The 4924-nt window shown below is 37.6% G+C and overlaps 1 pseudogene; it reads right to left on the minus strand.

Annotated features, from left to right (window-relative positions):
* Positions 1–2628: 2628 nt before the first annotated feature.
* On the minus strand, positions 2629–4018 carry LOC101053819 (elongation factor 1-alpha 1 pseudogene; annotated as a pseudogene).
* Positions 4019–4924: the final 906 nt, after the last annotated feature.

A 4924-nucleotide genomic window follows, 5' to 3' on the forward strand; every position in this document is an offset into this window, starting at 1 on the left:
CGTCTCTACTAAAAATACAAAAAACTAGCTGAGTGTGGTGGCGCGTGCCTGTAATCTCAGCTACTTAGGAGGCTGAGGCAGGAGAATTGCCTGAGCCCAGGAGGCGGAGGTTGCGGTGAGCCGAGATCACGCCATTGCACTCCAGCCTGGGTAACAAGAGCGAAACTCCGTCTCAAAAAACAAACAAACAAAAAAACAAAAAACATTCCCTGCTCATGGATAAAAAAATCAATATAAAAATAGCCATACTGCCCAAAGGAATTTATAGATTCAGTGATATTTCCATCAAACTACCACTGACATTCTTCACAGAATTAGAAAAAAATTCTAATTCTTTAAATTAGAAAAACTTTAAATTTCATATAGAATCAAAGAATACCCTGTATAGCCAAGACAATCCTAAGCAAAAAGAACAAAGTTGGAGGCATCACACTACCTGACTTCAAACTATGCTACAAGGCTACAATAACCAAAACAGCATGATACTGGTACCAAAACAGACATATAGACCAGTGGAACAAAATAAAAAGCTCAGAAATAACACCACGCATCTGACCTTCGACAAACCTGACAAATACTAGCAATGGGTAAAGGATCTCCTATTCAATAAATGGTGCTGGGAAAGTGGTCTAGCCATACACAGAAAACTGAAACTGGCCCCTGTCTTTACACCTTTTACAAAAATTAACTCAAGATGGATTAAAAACTTAAATGTAAAATCCCAAACCATAAAAACCCTAGAAGAAAACCTAGGCAATACCATTCAGGACATTGGCATGGGGAAAAACTTCATGATCAAAATGCCAAAAGAAATTGCAATGAAAACCAAACTTGACAAATGGGATCTAATTAAACTAAAGAGCTTCTGCAAAGCAACAGAAAATATCATCAGGGTGAACAGGCAACCTACAGAATGAGAGCAAGTTTTTCCAATCTACCCATCTGACAAAGGTCTAATATCCAGAATTTAAAAGAAACTTAAACAAATTTACAAGAAAAAAAACCAACTCTATCATAAAGTGAGCAAAGGATATGAACACATACTTCTCAAAAGAAGACATTTATATAGCCAACAAACATTTGAAAAAAAGCTTAACACCACTGATCATCAGAGAAATGGAGAAATGCAAATCAAAACCACAATGAGATATCACATGCCAGTTGGAATGGCAATTATTAAAAAGTCAAGAAACAATAGATGCTGGTGAGGCTGTGGAGAAATAAGAATGCTTTTACAATGTTGGTGGGAATGTAAATTAGTTTAACCATTGTGGACGACAGTATGGTGATTCCTCAAGGATCTAAAACCAGAAATGTCATTTGACCAAGCAATCTCATTACTGTGTACACATCCAAAAAAAATTATAAATCACTCTGCTATAAAGACACATGCACATGTATATTTATTGCAGAGTTTTTACAATATAAAAGCAATAGAACCAACCCAAATGCCCATCAATAATAGACTGGATAAAGAAAATGTGGTACATATACATCATGGAATACTATGCAGCCATAAAAAGGAATAAGATTACGTTTTTTTTTTGCAGGGACATGGATAAAGCTGGGAGCCATTCTCGGCAAACTAACGAAGGAATAGAAAATCAAACACCGCATGTTCTCACTCTTAAGTGAGAGTTGAGTAATAACACAACGACACAGGGAGGGGAGCAACACACACCAGGCCTATTGGGAGTTGGGGGTGAAGGGGGAAAACTTAGAGGTTGGGTCAATAGATGCAGCAAATCACCATGGCACACGTGAACATATGTAACAAACCTGCACATTCTGCACAAGTATCCTTTTTTTTTTTTTTTTTGAACTCAAAAGAAAGAACAAGACAGATGTAGTTCTTGACCGCTTAGAGTTCATAGCTGAATGGGGAGATAAACATTGGAATGTAATTACAGAAGGCTTTTCTGTAGTAGCTCTTATGTCTTAACAATTTAGCGTTTAACACTGTCAAATGCTATTAGCTCTTTGACAAAAGCCTCCCTTTTATCTCACCTAAGTCCTTTCAGTTGCCTTTAAAAACATTTGTTTTATTTAAGTTGCTTTCAAGTGGAAGCATTCATTAAAATTACTTGAAGGGCTTGTTAAAACAGTTTTTTTTAATTGTATTTTTACCTCATAATAATTTTGTATATTTATAGAGTGCAATGTGATGTTATGATATATGTATACACTGTGAAATGATTAACTCAAGCAAACTAACATGTTCATCCCCTTACAGACTTATCATTTCTTTATGGTAAGAGTATTTAAAATCTACTCTTAGAAATTTTGATAATAGCCGTTCTTTATTTTAAAATAATAATTATTATTACTTTTTCTCATTAAACTTTTTAAATTGGTTTCAAAATTCTGTGACAAATTTTTGGTCAAGTTCTTTCCATTAAAAAGTACTTATTTTAAAAACTAGTAACTTAAAACTGCCACACTCAAAAAAAGAAAACCAAAATGGTCCACAAAACATTCACCTTTCCTTCTGAAAGTTTTATGATGCATGGTTATCATTAAACAGTCTTTTACTACTAAACTTAAATGACCAATTGCAACAAATAGTTCTGAGACCGTTCTTCCTCCACCACTGATTAAGACCGAGGTGGCAAGTATTAGGAATAATATTTATTTAGCCTTCTGAGCTTTCTGGGCAGACTTGGTGACCTTGCCAGCTTCAGCAGCCTTCTTGTACATTGCTTTGATGACACTCATCACAACTGTCTATCTGATATCATGAACAGCAAAGTGACCTTCAACAAGGTGGATAGTCTGAGAAGCTCTCAACACACATGGGCTTGCCAGGAACCATATCAATGATGGTAGCATCACCAGACTTTAAGAATTCAGGGCCATTTTCCAGCTTTTTACCAGAACGGTGATCAATCTTTTCCTTCAGCTCAGCAAACTTTCATGCGATGTGAGCTGTGTGGCAATTCCAGTACAGGGGCATAGTCAGCACTGATTTGCCTGGAAGGTTCAGGATAATCACCTGAGTAGTGAAGCCAGCTGCTTCCATTGGTGGGTTCTTGCTGTCAGCAGCAGCATTGCCACAATGAACATCCTTAACAGACACATTCTTGACATTGAAGCCCACATTGTCACCAGAAATAGCTTTACTCAAAGCTTCATGGTGCATTTTGACAGATTTTACTTCAGTTGTAGCATTGACTGGAGCAAAGGTGACCACCATACCACATTTGAGAACACCAGTCACCACTTGGCCAACAGGAACAATACCAGTACCACCAATTTTGTAGACATCTTGGAGAGGCAGGTGCAAGGGCTTATCAGTTGGATGAGTTGGTGGTAGGATGAAGTCCAGAGCCTCAAGCAGCATGGTTCCACTAGCATTGCCATCCTTACGGGTGACTTTCCATCCCTTGAACCAAGGCATGTTAGCACATGGCTCCAGCATGTTGTCACCATTCAAACCAGAAACTGGCACAAATGCTACTGTGTTGGGGTTGTAGCTAATTTTCATAATGTAAGTGCTGACTGACTTAATGATTTCCTCATATCTCTTCTGGCTGTAGGGCAGCTCAGTGGAATCCATTTTGTTAACACCAACAATTAGTTATTTCATACCCAGTGTGTAAGCCAGAAGACCATGTTCTCGGGTCTGCCCATTCTTGGAAATACCAGCTTCAAACTCACCAACTCCAGCAGCAACAATCAGGACAGTACAGTCAGCCTGAGATGTCCCTGTAGTCATGTTTTTGATGAAGTCTCTGTGTCCTGGGGCATCAGTGATAGTCACATAGTACTTGCTGGTCTCAAATTTCCACAAGGAGATGTCAATGGTGATACCATGTTCACGCTCAGCTTTCAGTTTATCCAAGACACAGGCGTACATGGAGGAGCCCTTTCCCATCTCAGTAACCCTTTTCTCAAATTTTTCAATGGTTCTTTTGTTGATGTCACCACATTTGTAGATTAGATGGCCGGTAGTGGTAGACTTGCTCAAATCTACATGTCCAATGATGACAATGTTGATATGAATCTTTTCCTTTCTCATTTTGGCTTTTAGGGGTAGTTTTCATGACACCTGTGCTCTGGCAGCAAATCCGTTGTGAAAAAGGATAATAGTCATTCTAATAGGTGTGAAGTGAGAGCTCATCACGGTTTTAACTAGCATTTCTTTGATGTTAGTGATGTTGAGCATCTTTTTATACACCTGTTTTTTCATTTGGATGTCTTCTTTTGAAAACTGTCTATTGAGGTCCTTTGTCCGTGTTCTAATCAGGTTATTTGTTTTCTTGATATTGAATTGTTTGAGCTTTTTATATATCTTGGGCATTAACTCCTTATCAGAGGTATGATTTGAAAATATTTTCTCCCATTCTGTAGGTTGTCTCTTCACTCTGCCTTTTTTCCCCACTGTGGAGAAGCTTTTTAGTTTGATATAATAATTTGCTTATTTTCACTTTTTTTGCTTGTGTTTTTGGGAGCACATTTTCCCTGACCAATGTTATGGAACTTAGCTTTTCTCCTATGTTTCCTTCTAATAGTTTTACAGTTTGGGGTCTTATGGTTAAATCTATAACCCATTTTGTGTTGGCTTTTGTATATGATGTGAGATAAGGGTCTAATTTCATTCTTCTGCATGAGGATATCCAGTTTTTCTAACACCATTGATTTCAGAGAATCTTGCCTCCCCATTGTGTTCTTGGTATCTTTGCCAAAAATTAACTGACAGTAAAAGTGAAAGATAATAAGTATTGGCAAAGTTGTAGAGAAGAGGAAATCCTTGTTACACTGTGGGTGGAAATGTAAATTCGTATAGCCATTATGGAAAACAGTATGGAGGTTTCTCAAAAAATTAAACATAGAACTACCATATAATGCAGCAATTCCATTACTAGGTATATATCCAAAGATAATGAAAGCAGTATGGGAAGGGGTAGCTGCAATCCCATGTTCA

This window comes from Saimiri boliviensis, chromosome 1, assembly GCF_048565385.1.
Source record: "Saimiri boliviensis isolate mSaiBol1 chromosome 1, mSaiBol1.pri, whole genome shotgun sequence".
Taxonomy (NCBI): Eukaryota; Metazoa; Chordata; class Mammalia; order Primates; family Cebidae; genus Saimiri; species Saimiri boliviensis.